Below are 22,530 nucleotides of genomic sequence, written 5' to 3'. Positions count from 1 at the left end.
GAAATCAGACATTAAGACATTTATCCCTGGTTATTAGCAAATGATCTTCCAGCTTTGACAACACCTCTTGCAGAGGCTGCCATATCTATTCAGCAGAATAAAAACTAGGATGAGAGACTATTTACCAAGTTCTTTAAGATGTTCTCAACCCAGTGCATTTATGCAGTAGACCTCCAATGTACAGCTTACTGCACAGAATCACGGATAAACAGAAAACCCCAATAAATCCCATTAGGTATGCACTGAAATACGTGTCTCTTGTAAGCCAAAAGCAGTACAGTACATAAAAAGTTATCAGATCTACAGCATATGTTGGTAAGTGTGTCATCTATGGAACCCAACTTTTGGCTTTCCAGATAGATTTGGTTGGTCATAGTTAAACCAGGAGGACTAGATGCAATTTTAACCTGATCCAAGAAAACACTTGAATTCTGGTTAACATATATTTTTAAACCTTCTATATACAGTTGCAAGAAAAAGTATGTGAACCCTTTGGGATTATGTGGAGTTTTACATGAATTGGTGATAAAATGTGCTCTGAACTTCATCTAAGTCACAACAATAGAAAAACACAGTCTGCTGAAAATAATACTACACAAACATTAGATGTTGCCATGGTTTAATTGCACATAACATGTAAACATTCACAGTGCAGCTCCCTCCAGAATTTTTGGAATACAACTCCCAGGGATTATGGTATTTGGGAATTCTGGGAGTGATAGTTCTACTACATGAAGGAGTCAGCTCTGGCATCTTTGAAGAAGTGGCAAACATCAACATATTTTCAAATTGAGAATAGTTTAGTTGTCTTGTAAAAGATTAATTTGAGGTTGAAACATTCTTTATCTCTGCCTTTATCTCTTGTAAGTTTCAAAGTTTCAAAGATAGATGAATTATAAATTGCCTGGAGACTTTTTTGTTACCCAGTAATCAAATGTAACATGATGGCAGTCAAGACAATAAGAGATGAATGACCTTTGCCAAATATCAACACAACTAAATGTCCCATCACCCAGGCAGTTGTGAAATCTTGGGGAACAGAAAGAAAAACCCAATTCTTGAACTCCATCCTCAAATTACCATATTTTTCAGAGCATAAGATGCACAAAGATTTTGAAGAGGCAAATTAAAAAAAATGTTTGCACTCTGCAGACCTCCCCCCCCCCCCAAAAAAAAGGCATGCATAGCCTTTAGGAGACTTATAGAGTGCTCCTGGAGGCTGGCGGGGGGAGGGGCAGAAATGAGCACAAAATGGCCCATTTTTAGCTCATTTTTGCCCTCCCCAGCCCCCAGGAGCACTCTGAAAGCCTCCTAAAAGCTATGCATGGCTATTTTTGCAAAGGGGTGGGGTTTTGGGAGGCCAAAAATGCTGTATTCAGTGTATAAGATGCACCCAGATTTTCGCCCTTTTTTGTGGGGGGGGAAAGGTGTGTCTTATACTCTGAAAAATATGCTATTACTTTTCAGATTTATATGTCAGCTCATAGAATCTCTATCACGGTCAGTGGCTGAAATCTAACACATCAGGAAGGTACCAGATTCCAGAAGATAACTTCAAACAACATAGTTGAAGACTCAGCCTTCCTTTTTAAGAACCACCTGAAATAACCTCAGGGAATATACATTACACACAGCTGATGGCATTTCCCCTTCCGTTTGGGCTCAGTGCAACAGAAAAAGCCATCACCACAAAAATGGGTTGGAAAGTTTGCCGACATTTTCTCTATTGCATCAACTCCAAGCTGCTGAGACTTATTTTGTTAGGGAGAAGCTGGGCTTCTTGTTGCCACACGCCATGCAAAACATTTTGCTCTCTCCATGGAAAAATGTTTGCCTGATCCCCAGGGATTACAGAAAATTCTGGAAAGGGCTCCTAAGCAGAGAGACCACAACTGCTGATGCTTGTGCTGCTTGTGCCAAAAGTATATTTTGCTTCCTGTTTTAAGTTAAATTTAGGAGCCTGGCTTCCTCAGAATTTAAAATAGGTCTTGTAATCAGTATAGCGTGCACCATACTGGATTTGTTTTCAAACAGCACTTTCTAATCCTGCTTTTTAACAACTGGTGACAGATGGCAACAAACTAGCTTGCCCTGTTCCCTGCCACTTTTACGGGTACTTGCAACCGAGGAAACCAAAGATCCAAGATTCAATCCTTGTATCCATTTATGTTACAATGCTTGGATTTATAGGGCTTTGGCTTGTCATCCTATCGCTTCTGATAATGTTATGGGAATACCACCAGAATTATTAAATACCAGAGTGTTATTCTGCGGTTACTGCCTGTGCTACGTGTCTGTGCAAAGGTTTGAATTGAGATGCATGAAAAGGCATACAGGAGATAGGGTAAAAAAAAGGAAACATTTGTTCTGGAATAGTTTATACTCTGAGAAGAATCAAAAGGAAGATCTCCACAAAGATTCAAGAGATGGTTTTCAAAGGAAGGTGGTTCGCATATGAAATGGATGTGGGTTAGCTTAACATAAAAATGCCAGGAGACCTATGTAAAGTACCAAGATGGAACTGAACGTGCCTTACTGGGGCAGATAAAAGGGAATGAAAAGTGTACTATTTTGAAATCACCACACAGAATGAAATACAATGCCTGGTAAACTTCCTGCTTCAATTCTTCTGATACCGAAGCCTAGCTGGATCAGCTTTAACACACACTGTAGTAAGTATGAATGTACTGTGTGTGTGTGTGTGTGTGTATGTTTGTGAGAGAGAGAGAGAGAGAGAGAGAGAGAGAGAGAGAGAGAGACTTACTACACACACTGTAATAAGTATGAATGTACATTGTGTGTGTGAGAGAGTGAGTGAGTGAGACTACAAACACTATAATTAGTATGAATGTACATTGTGTGTACGAGAGTGAGTGATTTACTACACACACTGTAGTAAGTATGAATGTACATTGTGTGTGAGAGTGAGTGAGTGAGTGAGTGAGTAAGACTTACTACACACACTATAATTAGTATGAATGTACATTGTGTGTATGAAAGAGACTTACTACACACACTGTAGTAAGTAGGAATGTACATTGTGTGTGAGAGAGAATAAGTGAATGAGACTTACTACACACACTATAATTAGTATGAATGTACATTGTGTGTGTGAGAGTGAAAGAGACTTACTACACACTCTGTAATAAGTATGAATGTACATTGTGTGTGTGAAAGAGTGAGTGAGAGAGACTACACACACTATAATTAGTATGAATGTACATTGTGTGTGTGAGAGTGAGTGAGTGAGAGACTTACTACACACACTGTAGTAAGTATGAAATGTACATTGTGAGTGAGAGTCTGTGAAAAAGACTTACTACACACACTTTAGTAAGTAGGAATGTACATTGTATGTGTGAGAGAGTGAGTGAGAGAGAGACTTACTACACACACTGTAGTAGGTATGAATGTACATTATGTTTGTGTGTGAGAGAGAGGGGAGAGTGGGAGGATTTAATGCTTTTAGTTCAGAACATGAACAATAAAAATTATCAAATTATTTGTTTCTTCATGTCTGAAGTCTCTAATAAATCAAAACTGAAGGAATAATGATCTCACTATGACATCCCCACCTGCCCAATAAGGCAACTACTTAGGCAAATATATTTTGCAGAAATCCAAGGATGCCAAGGGAACATTTTATCTACTTTTAAATACTATTGTGCAGGAAGAGAAGGGAGATTTTAAGAAAAATCCACAGTTATGGAAGAAAAGGATAACTACTACATCTCCATGTATTGCAACATACAGAAAGTCTCCTTCCTGTGGCAATTATGCAAACACTGATTTCCCATTAATTAAAAAGTTTATTTAATAAATGCATTCATTATCTAGCAGGGACATAAATGCAACTCTTACATTAATTTCCTTTGAGTTGAAATCCACATATCTTATAGTTGCCAAGTTTGGAAAACACTGATAATGTATACATGACAAGTTTGGGTTTCCCTCTCTAAGCAGAATTATCTTTTGGGAATATCACAGCATGTATGCCAGTCAGAGAGCTAATCCATCCTGCTCTCTCATATAACATTTCTGTTGGTTGCAGTGCATGGGAGTATATAGGTATACTTTTCTTACATAACTGCGGAGTTTTGTAAAAAATTCCTATCCCTTCCAGCACAACAGTGCTTAAAAGTAAAGGAACAACTTCCCTTGACATTCCCTTGGCTTCCTCCAAAATATCTTTGCCTAGACAGAAGATCTCAATTTGCCATGTGGGGCGGGTGAGCGTCATAATGAGGTTCTTTATTATTCTATTATTATTTATTATGAGTCACATTGGCGCAGTGGTTAGAGTGCAGTACTGCAGGCTACTTCTGCTGATCACCGTCTGCCAGCAGTTTGGAAGATCGAATCTCACCAGGCTCAAGGTTGACTCAGCCTTCCATCCTCCCGAGGTGGGTAAAATGAGGACCCAGATTGTTGGGGGCAATAGGCTGATTCTGTAAACTGCTTATAGAGGGCTGTAAAGCACTGTGAAGCGGTATATAAGTCTAAGTGCTATTGCTATTCCTTCAGTTCTGATTCATCCAGAAACTTCCTCCCTAAGGATATAAAAGCTAATCTTCCTCTTTCCATGCGCTAGTCTCCTTGAATAGCTTGCCTATCCAATGACAAGGGCTGGGGGGGGGGGGATCTTTCACTGACGCCAATAGATCTTCTAAGCTCAATGCCATGTAGGAGTGGGATTCTAGAAATGTTATAAGAGAGAGGTGGGTGGCTTAACCTTCTAACCACCATACATGTTGTGATATTCCAAAGAGACAATTCAGCTTAATGGAAAAACCTGAATTTCCTTTGTTGTCCTCTATATCAGTGTTCTTCCCATTTGGCAACTTTAAGACATGTGGACTTCAACTACCAGAATTCCCCAGCCCCCAGGATTAATCAAAGTTCAGCTAATCAATCATCCAAATCCACCCACTCAGCATTTTTGTAAGTACATGAAAACAGAGGCTGTGACCTTTTCCCCTTGATTCTGATATTGAAACATAAATAGAATGAGCATTTATTTAAGATGGGAGAACCATTCTAAAAGGGAAAATGTATTAATTTTAAAGATAATTGACAAATGACAACTGATGAAGCTTCTTGGATAAGAATCAAAATGTCTTCTTCTTTCTCAAGGAAAAAAAAACCAGTCCAATTGAAAAAGCATCTTTGAGACAACTATGATCTGGATGACTGAGAATCTCCATAGACATTTTGTCTGCCTTGTTTTATTATTTTTACAATTATATACTTGAAGTAATATCTGTATTATTCAGAATGTTATTTTATGGTTTTGTAACCCAACCAGGAAATATCTAATTTTTAAAAAGAATTTTTCCTACTTTAAAGAGGACTATTACAAAGCTTTCCAGGCTAAAATCCAGTTTAAAAATAAAGAACTGCAAGGAAGAACAGGAGGCTGACCTGTAGGTCCATGCCTGTATTAAAATAAGATAATTGTTACCCATTTGTGTTTAATTAATGCCCTTTCCTATTTAATGGCTAGTAATTATTTCCATCTATATGAGCACATGTAGATGTTATAAAAAGTGGCATCTTTCTTGTCCTCGTTTTAGGTGATGCATAAATTGCCACCCCAAACCCCACCCTAACCACACAGTCAATTACAAACCAGCTCACATCATTTCACAGTCTAATTAAACCAGTAAAAAAACAACCCAAGAATAGCCATTTAGATACCATAATCAAATATATGAAGAGTCCCATTTGTCAAAAAAAAAAGGGAGAAAAAAAGAACAAATTAAAATGGAAAAGGACTGCGTAAAAATATAGAATTTTTTTTTGGCTTGCACAGATAGGGTAGAGCAGGGGTGAAATTCAGTAGGTTCTGACAGGCTCCGGAAAACTGGTAGTGGAAATTTTGAGTAGTTTGGGGAACTGGCTGGCCAGTTCTTTGGCTGGCTCCAGAGTGGGGTGGGAATGGAGATTTTGCAGTATCCTTCCCCTGCCACGCCCATAGAAATGGTAGTAAAAAAATATTGAATTTCACTATGGGGGTACAGGACTTACATACCTTTCTTTCCCATAGTTTGGCTCCTTTCCCCAAAGCATCTGGAGTGAAAGAGCCCAGAGGAAAGGTCTTCTCTAAAAATCCAGATGTTTGGGGACAATATCTGTCTCAAATCAGGGTGTCTGGCTTTGATCAATGGAAACTTCAGTTAAAAAAAAGTCAAGAATCAGCTATAACACACATATATCCCGTTCTACAGATGCCACATGTGGCTGTCATGCAGGAAAGTGACATACACTGACCAGAAGTCTGAAGGACAGAATTAATGGTGGAAATCCTAAAACACTCCAATGCAGCTTTTATAAAGGCTGGGACAGTGGTAAGAGAAGACACAGACACGTAAATATTCAACATCAAGAGACATCTGGGTGGTAAATGTCAGCAAAGAAGCCACCCAGTTATGCTGTGCAAGAATTTGGCTCTGCATTCTTGGGAATGTTATTTAGAAAGAAAAGCAATTATGGGAGGATGGACTGTTTACTGCACTTTCCAACTCATGTCCTCAGCTTGCTTGCTTGTAATAACCATTAGTATAAGGACAAGCATTCAAACTGTACTCCTGCCATTCAAGTGCAAACTGGTGGCCAGATGTTTTCCACTGATTGGTCCTAAAACTTTGCAGTTAAATTGGAATTGGGAAGGGTTTTCAAAAGGGTTTCCTAATACAGGTTTTAAGCTCCTCACCATTAAGCTTTTGTGATGACTCATTGCAATGATAGAAAGATAGGATCCTTTTTTTAGCTGTAATTTCACCACTAAGCTACTGTAATTTCACAACTAAGAAATCAAGAAATTTCTGATCACTTTTCTGTTGTTCTAGCTCCACATTCATGATCAAAAATCTCAAGGGCAGTCCAAACTTTATTTGCAACTCAGGGTATTGTGGATAAACTTGAACAATTGGCTTAATTGAATAAGCCACAAGTAAATGAGCAAAGGATAAGTATGCTTTGTGAATGTAGCCAGTCCTTCCTCCAATTAATTGAAGGCAAGCTGTTTGGAGCGCAGCTGCAAAAGTTCACTATAATAGCTGAAAGCCAATTTACACATGCAAGAGAATTGGAGGGTGTAGCTGTTGCTAGATTGCACCCTGTGAGACTGTAAGAGGGATGACAACATTGCATGTTTCTGTGCTCATATTTTTCTACTCCTATAGGTATAAATAAAAAATCAGTGTCAGCTTAGTCATCACCTGTAGCATGCTTTTAATTAAGGGAAAGTTGTTTACTGTTCCATAGAAGCATCTAAAATACATTTGATATTACACCTGACAGTGCGGCAGGCATGTATGTATGTATCTCTCTCTACACACACACACACACACACACACACAGTGTTTTTTTAATACTAATTTCTAATTTCCTAACTCCAATGGCAGTGATGCAATCATATCAGCAGGTCATGACTGAAATGTTTTGTCATTTCTTGGGGACACAAGGAACTTAAGTACAAAAGTCAGTAAACTCAATTCTAGAACCTCTGGGCAAAGGAATGTAAAGCCCTGAAGAGGTTTAGTAAACCATTTTTCTTAATCAGGGTTTTAAAAGCCTCCAAATGGCACCTCTCCAAAATTAAACGTACAGAACCGTACGTGCCCATCAAAGCACTGTAGGTATCATGCGCCTTCTTCTTCGGCCTTAGGAATTGCTGTCAAATAATTTCAAGTGATAAATTGTACACAAACAACGCCAAACATGACATCTTGCCAGATTTTTAAGTGAAATTTGCAGACAAAATGACTGAAATGAGGCAAGATTTGGCACTCTAGCAATATTTTGACCCACCTGAGAGATTTGGGCAGCGTTTCATTGATTGGGACTGCCTTCAAACATGAGGTCTCCCCATTCCCACAGCCCCTGCTTTGATAACCATTGCACTATGTAAAATGAAAGGAGATTATGGGGAACAATGGCTATTTGTGCAATTGTTGTCTGGCCTTCAAAGTTGCCATTCAAACTGTTATTGTCCTCCTTAGAATTTCATCCTCTACTGGATACCAGATCTGGAGAGGATAGAAACCAGAGCCAATCTTAGCCAAGTGGCAGTTTCCTTCCAGTATAGAGGATCTGCCTGTAGAAGAGTTTCTGGGGACAGGGAGAGAAGCATTTCCAACAATATTTTTTTTTAAAAAACCAAACCCTTCCAGAAATAAACAGAAGCATTCAGAACATGTGCATGAGAGAAAATATGACAGGGGTGGGGCTCAGGATGACATACTGTCCTTCCACAAAGCTATGAGATAACAGGGCAGTTATGTGCTCAGTGCAATTAGGTAAGAAATATTTGCCAGCCAGCAAAGATGGCTGATCTGGCCTCCAAGAAGGCAGTCAAGAAGGAGGGAGAATAAATCAGATGATTCAAACTTCCTTTGAGAAAATTTTTGTGTGTAGAAAACTTGTCAGAGTTGTCACATCCAGAAAGCACACACAGATAACCGATTCAGCAGGATTCATTAACTTCTTTATATACATAATAACACATGAAGTAATATATACAATACCAAGAGCTGGTTCACAGGCAGATGAGAGAACAGCAGAGAACAGTTTCAGTTTTGAATCAGAGTTGCAGACAAGATTAGTTCTCTTGCACAGACTCAGAGCTACATAGGTAAACCAGGTCCAGGCTCCAAGCTGGCTGGCATGGCTCTCAGTCACCAAATAGTTCCCATTGGCTGACCCAGTTGCCATGTCCTATTCCAGCCAGTTCCCAATGGCTGACCTGTTGCTGTCCTATTCCAGTTCACGAATATTCGGAAAAAACTTCCTCTTTCATTCCAGCTTGCTAAGTAGGTGAAGAACACTGTCAAACCAATCTTCTCTGGTTGCCCAGACAATTACCTGCTGTCATTCTATTAACAGTTAATTTTATAACATATTGAAATGGATCCTAACCAGTTAGAAACTGGCCCTGCATCCCAACTCTAGTTCCACAGGGCTCACATGAAACTTACCCATAGAAGGCCAAATCCTTCCCTTTCCTGCCCTTTCTCTTCCCCTGAAAATTCCTCTACTTCTAAATTTACTGGAGATGGCATCAGAATCTCTGGAGCATATCTAAGGGATGTGTGGTGGAAGGAAAAGTTGCCTTGCCAATTATATATTTCATCTTGTAACAACATTATTGGATACAAACAGAGGAAAACATGCCTGTTAATAGCAAAGTATATCTTGTCTTATTGTTGGCAGAGAAGTTAACTGTGCCTGGGATTTCTGCCTTGTTTATATACTTTGTTGTTGTTAGTTATGAAGTCATGTCCAACCCATCACAACCCCATGAACGACGTTTCCCCAGGCCTTCCCGCCCTCTACCATTCCCTGGAGTCCATTTAAGCTCATGCCTACTGCTTCAGTGAGTCCATCCAGCCACCTCATACTCTGTCGCCCCCTTCTTCTTTTGCCCTCAATCTTTTCCAGCATTAAGCTCTCCTCCAGTGAGTCCTTCCTTCCTCATTAGGTGGACAAAGTATTTAAGTTTCATCTTCAGATCTGGCTTTCTAAAGAACAGTTCAAAGGCCTCAATTCTTTGGCGCTCAGCCTTTCTTATGGTCCAATGTCCACAGTCATACATTGCAACTGGGAAAACCACAGCCTTGACTATATAGTTTATATACTGATAAAACTCAAATGGACATACTGCTATTAAAACTGGTGTCTATTCAATTGTGTGTACCTTCAATCGGGTGAAATAGTGCATCACAGGACAACTCTCTTTAAATCAGCATACCTCAAATGAGTTAACTTACAGAATGTGTTCAAAATCTGGGATCCATGACTCCCACAAGATGGAAGTTTGGCAGTTGTGACCACTTCAGTGTTGCTGTGTCACCACATGGCCATGATCAGTCACAGTAATGTGATCATCATTTCCAAAGCTCCCTGTCAGTTTCCTACAAGGAAAGTCAATGGGGAAGGTGGAAGAAAGTTGCTCCCACTGATTTTTTGCCCTCCTCTGGTCATTCTATGTCTCTATTTAGATAAGGAAGTCTCTCTGAAATGATGATCCAAGGGTCATGGGTTGCTGGTAGCCGCTGATTACAGAAGGTAGGCAATGTGATGATCCCCTATTTTGGACCTACCTTCCAATGACAGCAGCTAGCATGGTCAGAGTGCAAGGATTATGGGATTTAGAATCCAAAACCTCTAGTGAAAATCTAGTTGCCTGCCTATAGTCTAATAAATAAACTTCCCTATTTTCCCCCAAATAAGACCTCCCCAGATAATAAGCCCAATGCGCTTTTGAGCGCATGAGCTAAAATACGCCCTCCATCAAAAATAAACACGCTCCGAAAATATTTCAACACAGCAGCAGCCATGAGGTGACCACGCTGGCCACCTCCCGCAACTCAAAAATATTAAGACCTCCCTGAAAATAAGGCCAAAAATAAGACCCTGTCTTATTTTCGGGGAAACACAGTAGTTACATTCCTGGGATTCCACATTTCTGTATCCTCTAATAAAACAGGGGAGGAATGAGGAAGCCTGGAAGCATGATGATGTCACAGAACACTTTTTATTTAGGATCTTAAAGAAACATTGTTTGTACAATCTTCTCTTCTCTTGCAAAATATGACTGGCAAGCAAAACCCTCCTCTCATTTTGGGGTGAAGTTACTTTCTCAAGCTTTAGAGCTCAGTACAGAGATAGGAACTGGAAGCTATTAATTTCTCCCCCAATTCCTTTGTAATGAAAAGCTCCAGTGACTGAAATCATCAAGCCAGGTATTGTCTCCCACAGTGGCCATCTGAATGCCCCAGGGAAGCCTAGAAGCGGAATAAAACAATAGTACCTTCAGCACAAATTTAGAAGAAAGCCACTTTTGTTAGATTGTGTGCTAGGCTGCTTAGATGCAGCTCTTATGCACCACAGATGAATTAGCAAGTGACTGTTTCCAAATCAGTCGTGTTAAACACAGGCAATTTATCATTAGAAGTGTGTGTCAACTCCAATGAGACAAAGAGTCTATTAATCCAGAAAATATGTTTCCACAATTAGCCAGCCAGATGTTCCCAGAATACCTTTAAGATCTTAAAGCAACAAATCTTCCAAGCTGCTGCCCCAAAATGTCATTTAAAACTGTTCGACCACTAGCCATAGGTAAAAGTAAAGGTTCCCCTTGTACATATGTGCTACTCATTCCTGACTCTAGAGGGCAGTGCTCATCTCCGTTTCAAAGCCGAAGAGCCAGCACTGTCTGAAGACGTCTCTGTGGTCATGTGGCTGGCATGACTAAATGCCGAAGGCACACAGAACGCTTTTACCTTCCCACCAAAGGTGGTTCCTATTTTTCTACTTGCATTTTTACATGTTTTCGAAAGGCTAGGTTGGCAGAAGCCGGGACAAGTAATGGGAGCTCACTCCGTTATGCGGCACTAGGGATTCAAACCGTCGAACTGCTGACCTTTCTGATTTGACAAGCTCAGTGTCTTAGCCACTGAGCCACCGTGTCCCTTTTTAGCCATAGATGTAGAACTGAATTACAATAACTAATGTCCTGGAAAATCTCAACAAAGCTAGATAAGGGAGTACAAACCATACCAGAATTTCACACCCAATATTTGAAGTACTTTTTTTTTCTTCTTTCTGGATCTACCATCAATTAATTTTACTGACTTATCATAAATTCTCATATTAATCAAGTAAGTGAGAATGGTATATTTGTATTCATTGTTGCCTTTCATCAAAATGCTCCATCAACAGCTTAGGGATCTGTGTGCAACATGTCACATACACAAAACGGGAATGGCTTTTGTTCTGGTGATACAATACGGCTTTCATCAGACAGGTTGGTTTGACCATCCCCTTCAGATGATGCTTTGTGCACCCTCAAAGAGACCTATTTTGAGTCAGGATTAAACCACTTTTCTATACCTATACTTAATAATCAAATTATGGTTGAGCCAAATATATATTTTTCTCCTACAAAAATGGCTTCCATTTTCCATCTTTGGCATAGGCATAGAAGGACCTGCAATGCTATTTCAAATCTTCCATGGTACCACTTTTGAGTTGATTTTATTGTTGAAATGGTAGAGAGTACAAGTGCTAATTTTTGTTTCCCTTCTTTTCTACACTTTCATTCTGAAGTCTCTTTGGCGGTCCACACTTCCCAATCTGAACAGGTTTAGTGGGAGGAGCTTCCTCTTGGTGCCTTCTCCTGGAAAACTGTATTGACGTTTGGTAAGCCAAGGAAGCTGCAGATTGCTGGAGAGATGATTGCAGGTAATAGGACATCTATGCTTTAGGACCAGAGGTGGTATTTAGCAGGTTCTGACCAGTTTTGGAGAACCAGTAGCGGAAATTTTGAGTAGTTCGGAGAACCGTAAATGCCACCTCTGACTGGCTCCACCCCCATCTATTCTCTGCCTCCCGAGTCCCAGCTGATCAGGAGAGAATGGGGATTTTGCACTAACCTTTCCCTGGAGTGGGGTGGGAATGGAGATTTTACAGTATCCTTCCCCTGCCATGCCCACCAAGCCATTCTCACCAAGACACGCTCACAGAACTGGTAGTAAAATTTTTGAATCCTACCACTGATTAGGAATGCCTGCTCCACCAATGAGAATGTTTTTTGTGGAATTTTCTTCTTTTTTGATAGAGACTTTCCAAAACAAACTTATGAATAAGCTGGGTAGAAAAAATCAGGAGGAAAATTGACATTGCACTATTTTAAATTGCATGACATAAGCAGTAAACATAAATCAACCTTTCTTGTGTTAGCAACATCCAACTCTGTTGTACCACAATTCTCATTGTTCCCAATTGACATGCCACATTGTATGCAGATTACAACTGTTGCACTCCAACATATGAGGGAAGTAGAAAATTCAGAATGGTTTGTGAGGTCTGTGGAACAGTTTTAAATGTTCCACTCCTCCCTAATCACATCCTTTGCCCTACCAGACTGTTTATTCATTTAAAGTCCTCCTGATCATTACTTTGGCTTCTCAGAATGGCACCATCAGGCTTCTGTTGTCTTTTCTTTTGTTTAGAGTCCACTGCCAGGAGCACTAGATATCAGATCTCATTTTAACTCTTTGCTGCCCCGATCCCAACTGAAGCCAAACCTACCAGTTGCTCTGGGTATGGAGGCATTGCTGTCAACTCCAACAGGAATTAACATGTTTCATGTTCCAGTTAGGGACATCTGAGATACACAATGGAACAGATTAAAAAGCTTCCAGCCTTAAGGCTTCTACAGATATGACCTCTCAAATGAAATGTGTAGAGAGTTATCTGAAACATTGGGAAATCCACCCACAGTGGAACCTATTTTATTCACTTTTTCCTTCTTGTCATATTTCCATCCTAAACTAAACTTCCATTCTTCTTGGAGTAGTGACTTGCTTCTTAAAGACTATGGAAGTCTACACAATCTTATTCACCTAATATGCTCCAAATGTGTTGGATAATATCTTCCCTCAATTCCAGCAGCACAGTCAACTGATGAAGCTTTTCATCAGCCACTTTTAAAAAAAGTAAATAAAATGGGTATATTAAGTCTACTGGACATTTACATGATGAAGAGAGATCTTAAAGCTGTATTGGACTGCAGGTTGATTCAGAATCAACTATATAAGCCAGGGGTCTCCAACTTTGGCAACTTCAAGTTGAAGTCCACAAGTCTTATAGTTGCTAAGGTTGGAAATCCCTGATATAAGCAAGTGGTTAAAAAGGTAAGGTAAGTAAGGTTTCCAAGTCACAGAAAACAATTGTTCTACTGTAATATGTTCTACTAATGTAGCTCCCACTTCAAGTATCCAGATTTGATGTCCCATTTTAATAACGATCTCAAGAAACTGAAACTAGTACAAAGAAGGCTAATGCAGATGATCAAAGGCTTGGAATTCAAATCCTAAGATGAGATGCTGAGCAGAAGATGGAAGCAGGAAAACTATCTGATAACAGATTAACAGAGTTGGAAGGGACCTTATAGGTCATCCAATACCTTCCCTCAAGCAGGAGATCCTACACCATTTCTGCCAAATTGGAAGTCTTTCTTCTTGAAAGTCTCAAGTGATGAAGCTCCCATAACTTCCAAGGGCAGCTGCCCAGAAAAGATGGACCTACATTGTATTGACAGAAAGCATCTCAAGAAGAAAGAATTTATTAACAGAGCAGTCCTAATATTTTGTCTTCTAGTGTTCCTTTAATTCCTACATTGGCTATTGCTTCACATTTTTCAATGTGAATACTGGTCATCCCCAAAAAATGCATAAAGTCAAAGTTAGTTTGGTGTTCAGGGCTACACAAATATGCTGAATTTATTAGATGGGGAGGGGAAGAAAACATGGCAAAATTCCCTGCTAAAAACTACCTTTTTCCAGGAAGTAAAAACATCCTTAATAGTATCCAAAACAAAGTTTAATAATAAACCATACAAAACTATCTTCGTCTTCAAAATCTGCCCAGTTTCCAGCACATGTAAAAAATAAAATGGAATTGTGACCATTTAAAATTGACATATTTTCTACATCTGGTCTGAATTATTCTTTCATAACACTGCCTTGCATATAATAAGATAATTGCTTACAGATTTAGATTTTTTTTCTTCTTCTATAGAACTTTCTCTTAAAAAGTAAGGTTTAAAAGGAATGGAGATGAAAGATAAGTTATGCCAGAGAATCTGGATCTTCCATCGTTTAAACCCCACGAAGCCCTCTTTTCAAGGGCCCGGAGTCTCACCAACATGGAAACAAAAATGACATTTATGGCTTCAGTCCGTCTATCATCATATAATGCTCTAATGAAGATATAGGTCCAACTCTTATTGTTTGTAAAATCTGAAGGCCAGAAGAGGAGAAGAGATTACCGTACATATATAAGCCACATGTGTTTCTTAGTTCAACACATATCTAGAGAAAAATACATGTCAGTATTATAATTTTGATACAATTAAAACGAGCGGCTACAAAATAATGTATTTTGCCCACATGAACATAGCCTTGGCTGGCTTTAGAATATGAGATTCCTTTTCAGTGGAAACTTTTTTTTCTACATGTATCGGTATACAGGAATTTTAAGCTTGTACGTTCTATTCACTTTTTAAAACCATAATTGATCAATTCAATAAAAACTGCAATCCTTATGCTGCTGTCTCTGGCTTAGTATCATATGAGCTACAGCAACATTTTCCAAGCAAATGCCCTTCCAAGTATAGCAATAGCAATAGTTAGACTTATATACCGCTTCATAGGGCATTCAGCCCTCTCTAAGCGGTTTACAGAGTCAGCATATTGCCCCCAACAACAATCAGAGTCCTCATTTTACCCACCTCGGAAGGATGGAAGGCTGAGTCAACCTTGAGCCTGGTGGGATTTGAACAGCCGAACTGCTGAACTGCAGTCAGCTGAAGTAGCCTGCAGTGCTGCATTTAACCACTGCGCCACCTTGGCTCTTAACATGTTTTAAGTATGCTGGATTTAAATTCCCATAGTTCCCAGCCAGCATGGCTAGTACAGCTGGACAATACCAAGTTACATAAGAATGTATTGCCAGAAGAATCAGCTCATAAAGCAGTCTCACTCTGAGGGCTTTCTTACTTCAGTCCTTAGGTACTACTACCTAATACTGTATCTTTTGACTTTTTCAGCTTAGTGCATGAGCCACATTCTTTTCCAACCTTACAATATACAATCTGTTTTTTCCCCCCTTTCACTCTCTGCCTATCAAAAACCTGGATCTCATCTAACAGTGGAGACAAATTCTTTCCAAAAATGGGGGAATTGGACAGTACGTGCTTGCTTTTCCTAGTTATCCAAGTGTCACATGAAATCTACAACACACTTAAACATAAAGGTTCCCCTCACACATATGTGCTTGTTGTTTCTGGCTCTAGGGGGCAGTGCTCATCTCTGTTTGAAAGCCAAAGAGCCAGTGCTGTCCGAAGACATCTCCGTGGTCATGTGGCCAGCATGACTAAACGCCGAAGGCACACAGAGCACTGTTACCTTCCCACCAAGGTGGTCTTATTTTTCTACTAGCATTTTTACATGCTTTCGAACTGCTAGGTAGGCAGAAGCTAGGACAAGTAACACGAGCTCACTGTGTTAATGCAGCTCTAGGTGTTTGAACCATCAAACTGCTGACCTTCCTGATCAACAAACTCAGTGTCTTAGTCATGAGCCACCGAGTCCCAAGACACTACTAGAGTTCAATTGTTCTTCGTTCCTCAAGCAATTCTTCTTTTGTTCCATCTTAAAACTCTGACTGTGAAAGCCTCAGAGCTTCAATATTAAGTCCCCCCAGCTGTTCTTTCCTTCTACCATCTAGGTTTTTGCAGCATCATGTCTGAAAAAAGATCTGGATATTTCAAAATCTTACAACAACTTGAATATATTCAGCCTTTTAAAATATTGCCTGATAATAGATAGTTTGGGCTAATATGTAAGGTCCTAGAGTAGATTGAGGAATCTTAAAATTCTAGTCCTGCCTTAGGCAGCAAACCAGCTGTGGGGGAGATTGGTCCAGTCTTTCTAAAGTTCTGGGCAATGGCAAATCATTTCTGAAAATGCTGCCAAGAAAACTGTATGGACTTATTCAGATAGTACATAACATGTGTACACACACACACACACACACAAACACACACACAAATACAGAGGATGAGATACTGTTTAGAACATCCCAATACATGCATCTATGTTTTAGTAGGCCAATGAGATCATTATGACATCAGCAACCACAAAAGTATTCTCTATACTCATCTAGAACACATCTTGCAAGAGAAGAAACAGGCATTTCATCAACATAAGACATTTGCAAACAGCAGTTTAGATTCTTCATTCAGTTCTGGATGTTTGCTATTTTTCAGTTATTGAAAAGAAAAAAAGTAGAAGAAAGATATATGTGGATGCATAAACCCAGCATAGCTATTACTTCAAAAACTAAAGCTGGCAAAACTAAAGTAGTTGGGGAAACAGGTGGGATCTTTGCACAACTCCCATGCACCCAGATGGACTGAACATGGTATACAGTACCTTGACACTAAATGGAGGCGCTTTGTGTCCATGCAATATAGCACAATATTGCTGATAAATTGCAGAGATGGGTGAAGCCAAACCATTTCAAGATTAAAATGCTCCACTTTTGAGTTTGGTCCAACCAGGAATGTCCAAACACCATTTTTATAGGTATCATCTGACAATGGTCAAAATACCCATTTCTAATTCAAAACAGTTCGACGTCTTATGTTTGAAATGTATCTGGAATTCGAAAAAACATTTTTGAACTCAAAACAGCATTCAGTCTGCAAAATGTCTTGTACACCTCTAACAGGGTTTACTCACAATGTGCTTGTTTCTCTACAGTCTTTCTGGTTTTAGGTTACCCCTTTGCTACCTGGTTTCACGTTTCTTTCTTACCACCTTTTCAGGTTGCTTGTTGTTCTCCCGAACAACGTGCCATGAACACAAAGAGCTGCTTACGCAGCAAAAAGCAATGCAGACACGAGCAAAAAACAAATATGAACACATTGCTGGTCCCAAAAGGAAGCAGCAAGAAAGCCATATAGCAGACATTTTATACTACTGAAGCTCTCAACAATCAAGAAAGTCTGTGTGAAAACTTAGAGGTACATCAAATAGTAGTGTAATGGCAGAATGCTTAACAGTAGCACTTATGAAAACAAATATAAGGTATGCTTCTCCGTTTTTGTGTGATAATAGGATTAATCTCACAAAGCAGCTGTACACTGGAAGAGACTTTTTATATACACTCCTCCCTCCCCCAGCCATGATCTGACTTTTAGCAGAGCAACCTGGATGCTTAAGTAAGCGTGCTGGGTAAAATTGTGGCTCATGCAGTAAATGACTAAATCATGGTTTGTCAATCTGTAGGTCTATTATGCATCCGAAATAGAAAGACATAGGATGCCAGTTTTCTAGACTGTCCCAATAATCTTCTGTGATTATGCAACTTGAAATCTTTCGGACAAAAGGCCACAGATAGATTTTACACTTTTGACAGGCAGATCCACCCATAACCTTGTTTGTTTTTCTAAAGGCCTATGGATCCACATATGATATCCTATAATGCAGAGATAGTGATAGCACAGGACTTTTAGATGCCAATAGAGGAAGACATTGTGATGGGTTAGTCATTTTCATTAAATAAATAACGAGGACAAGAATGGCCAGAAATCACGGGGAGGTTAGGATCATATTGCATTTTTTTCTCTTAAGAATGGTGTGTAGACCACCTCCTTCCACAGCAGAGATATTGTCAGGGTTCAGCTACTGAGAGGTTGACTGGTTAGGTCGCAAGTCTTCATTGTTTCTGACGCTCCATAATAATTTGCATGTCAATTCTAAGATATCTCAGTGGTCAGGACAAAGGACAGCCCTTGAACCAATGAATTCCTAGAGAGCAGAAGAATGCAAGAACAATGTTGCTGGGGGCAAGGTCTTCCTAATTCAGCAACAGCTATCCATCCATTAGACACTTTTCAGAAATTGGACGTGAGCATAACTGTTGTCACACAGACTCCGGGGCTCAAAATTAGTCAAATATCCTCCCTTGAAAGGTTTGTCTATATGCACCCTACATGGTTATAAAGAAAATGCCTAAGGAGGAATTTGGTAAGCGTGTTTTGCCCCATTTTATGACTTTTGCCGCATTTGTTAAGCGAATCACTGCAATCGTTAAATTAGTGACATAGTCATTAAGTGAATCTGGTTTTCCCATTGACTTTGCTTGTCAGGAGGTCGCTAAAGGGGATCACATGACCCCTAGGCCACTGCAACCGTCATAAACGTAAGTCAGTTGTCAAGCATCCAAATGTAAATCATGTGCCCATGGGGATGCTACAATGGTATATAGGTGTGAAAATGGTCATGTCATTTTTTTTCAGTGCCGTTATAACTTCAATCACTAAGTGAACTGTTGTAAATCAAGGACTACCTATGTATATAATACAAGAACAGTCACCATTGACAAATGAGAGTAATTGGGGAAACACGAGCAATTAAAACCTAGGAGGTAGGACATTGCTGATTAAGTTCACACATTGCACTAAGTGACAGCAAGATTTACTTGTTTTTGGCTTAGGATGTTGCATGAACTTTATATCTTCAACACATCACGGCTCAGCTTGATGGATGAACCCCACCTGGTGTCTGCATAATAACACCCTAATGCACAGACCCAGTTCTCTTAATCAAAGGCTAATCTACTATTTTCCAGGTGTCTCTGTAGAATGTCTTAGTTCAACATTATCACATCTTTTGATGCCAAACTGAAACAGCTATTTCTTCAACAGATGAAAAGGTTATGCTGGGAAGCCAAAGTGAAGTGGAACTCAAATGCAGTTTTTCTAAAGCTTTTATTCCAAGAGCAGCAATGTTGGTTCAGATCTAGGCCTCAATTGCTGCTTCTAAAATCTATAAGGTCTCCTACAGTCTTAATACTGTATTTTTTTTTTTTAAAAAAAACACTGCTTGGTAATTGTGACAACATTCTTGCAAAGTAGGATCAGATGAAGAACTAAAGTAGATGATGCGTTGCTCTTATCCAATCAGCAGATCTATAGCAGACATAAACTTAGAATAATTTCCATTAAGACTAATGCTGAGCTCAACACACTCCCGTTTTTTTCAACCACCTCGAACTTCTAGAAGTAAAGGCAAATAGCCTAACCTCCCTCAATATGATGGACACAAGGTAAGTTGGCCTACAATTCCCATGAACCTCTACCACCATGGCTAATGTACGGTAACAGTTGCTTTGAGGCTATCAAACTGCAAACTTTAACTGCAATCTAGTTTGCTAAATAAGAGTGTTTGTACTTTTATTTATAACACTTCCAAACTTGGCTATAGTCTTATAGTTCAACAATCAGGAAGTTGAACTTGAATTTAAACACAGAAGAAACCCCAGAAATACTAATAGAAGAGAATAACTTATGCTCAGGGGTTGAGCCATGGAGTCCTGGTGGTCTCGAAGCTTAGTTATTTGCTTCCAGATGTTTTATTAGCATTGAAGATGTTACCTAGTCAGGTAGAGAAGTGTTTGCAAGCAAACAATGAAGCTCAGAGAATACCAAAGACTCCACAGAAATGTACGTAGGAACTGTATTTGAGTGTCCTTTTCAGAGCTCATATGTGGCCTAGCACAGGGGTCACCAACCTTTCAGATCTCAGGGACCACTAAATTCATAATTTTAAATCCCATGGACCACTAATATGAATTAGTGACAGGATGGGGTCCTTCTGGCACTTAGCTTGGCCACCTGTTAGCAGAAAGAAGCCCCCTGGGTGAACCATAGGTTTGCTGTCCATTGCAGCTAGGAATCTCAAATACGGCCAAGAATGAATGTTTGTCTTGTAGCCAGCCCGGGTGCTAGATCGGCCCCATGCAAACTCTTGTCTTTCAAGGAGCCTGGCCAAAGTTTAGCGTACCGCTCACTGAAATGCCTGGACTCCCAGGGAGGGAAGGACTGGAGCTACTAAACAGGCAGCCAAGCTAGGTGCCTGAAGGACCCCATCCCATCAGTGAGCAGGAGTAATTGCTTCGGTGGGTCGTATCCGGGCCATGGGCCATAGTTTGAGGATCCCTGATTTAGTGCAATACATTAAAAAAAAATGTAAAAATGCAAAAAAATTTCTGTGGACCATCAAAATTTTCTTGCAGACCACTCATGGTCCACCGATGGCCTAGCAGACTGAACCTCAGCACTGCAGAGCTGCAACAGGCTTTTTCCTCTGAGATAGGGACCTATTACAACTAGAAGTAAATGTTCACCCTTATCAAACATCCCTCCAGGACTCTATTGTAGGACCGGTCTCGGAGTCTGTACTAATCCTTCAGGGCAACATCACCCATTTTTCTTATCTCCAGACTACCCTGAAGATAACTACTCCAGAGCTCCGCAAAACAAAACTGCTAAAATATTAAAGCATGGTTGGGAGAGAAAAGTATTCAGGGAGGGGAAAAAGAATGAGGTGCTTGGATGCCATTCTAGATCATGCACACACAAAGCTGCTTATTTTGATTCTGTCTACACAGTCACACAGTTATACGCACTCAAGTCCCATCACTCTGGAAGGAAAACACTGACTCTAAGGCACTGTTGGGAGCTCACTCTTCCTTTTCAAAGAAACTGAATGAAGCAGTTGAATTCCAGCATTAAAGGGGAGGCCATCTCCGGTCCCATCAAGCCAAAGGAGGGTTTTCTCTTTATTCTTTTGGCTAGCTCTGGCCGTTTGTGGAGAAGTCCACTAAGTTCATCTTAGCTCACCTTGCGCTGCAACTTTTGTGAGGCAGCTCCTAAAGGTTTAAAGTAAGCATCTCATTGCTGGCGATGGTCTGAAAGCCTCTATTTCTGCTCCCCCCCTTCCAATTTTCCCGGCGAGTGGTGGGGTAAAATTGTTCAAGCAGACCCATGTAATAATACTCGAATCCCGGCACACCGATTTGAACCATTCCAAGCTTCCAAATCAAGGGAACCTTCCTTCTTGCAGCTGGAGCAAAGCGTCCTGCCCACAGCTGCTGGACCGACAGCCGACCCCCACCCTTCCCCCCTCCACGCAATCAGATTCAGACAATCCTGTGCCTCCAGACTCCGAGCGCTTCCTGCAATCCCCCCTCCCACTCCCCAGTTTCTCCGTCCAATGGTCCTGCTGACTGGAGATGCTAGAAGTTCCCGTCCGCGCATCCGAAAGGCACCGAGCTGGAGCAGCCCGCCAAGAGGAATCGGCTGGCCTCCCCCCCTTTTTTTTTTCTTTCCGGGAAAGCCCACTCCCACGAGAATCGCCGCGTCGTTTCGGCAGCCTCCCCCACCTCCCCGGCCGTTATCGAAAGCCGTCAAAGTTTTCTAGGAGAGTGACCCTAAATCTGGCCGACACCGCGCCCCCCAGAAGCCTTGCCCCTAGTTGGAGCCCCTTCCCGACGCCGCTGCCCCCAGACGCGCAACGCAGAAGGCGCCCCCTGCGCTCGCTTCGCTTCCAAAGAAAGCCGAGTTTGGCCAGGAAAAGCGCGGCGGGAGCACTCCATCCCGCTCGCCCTGCTCTTCCTCCCTTCCTTCCCCTCTCTTTCCCCGGCCCGGGCTCTGCATTCCTGTTCAAAAAAAAAAAAAAAAGCAGCGGCTGAAAGGCGCAGGGATTCTCCAAACAGCCCGCCGGGCGAGCCGAGTTTTTACCTCCGCCGGAAAGGAGAACGGCTTCCTACGGCGGTACCGCCGCGCCTCCTTCCCACACTCTCTGTGCAGGGAGCCCCGGTCCTGCTTCGCTGCGGAGGCTTTTTTCCCCCCGTTCCCGCTGGCGCTCCCCTCGCAGTTACAACCGCTCCTCCCTTCGCCCAGCTCTGGAGCCGACTGGAGCCTCAATCACAACACATGGAAAGAGCCAAGCTGGGGACCGTACCAAGAGCCGCTGGTGGGGGTGGCCGGTGCGTGGCGCTCCGTTCGCTGCTCCCTTGCTGCAGCGAGCCGGACCGCGCGCTGCCCTTCGACGTATCAGAACCGCGTCTGAGATCCAAAACCTCCCAAGCTAGCCCTTGGTTAGGGGGAGG

The 22,530-nt window shown here is 41.0% G+C and overlaps 1 protein-coding gene across 1 annotated transcript in view; it reads right to left on the bottom strand.

The window, feature by feature from the left end:
* Positions 1 to 22,315, bottom strand: part of FRMD6 (FERM domain containing 6) — a 69,815-nt gene extending 47,500 nt beyond the window's left edge. The window contains exon 1 of the mRNA XM_032236511.1: positions 22,160 to 22,315. The gene's annotated coding sequence lies outside the window, so the exon portion shown is untranslated. The remainder of the gene's footprint in view (positions 1 to 22,159) is intronic.
* Positions 22,316 to 22,530: the final 215 nt, after the last annotated feature.

Source organism: Thamnophis elegans, chromosome 1 (genome assembly GCF_009769535.1).
Source record: "Thamnophis elegans isolate rThaEle1 chromosome 1, rThaEle1.pri, whole genome shotgun sequence".
Lineage (NCBI taxonomy): Eukaryota > Metazoa > Chordata > Lepidosauria > Squamata > Colubridae > Thamnophis > Thamnophis elegans.
This window is presented reverse-complemented; position numbering and strand designations above follow the sequence as displayed.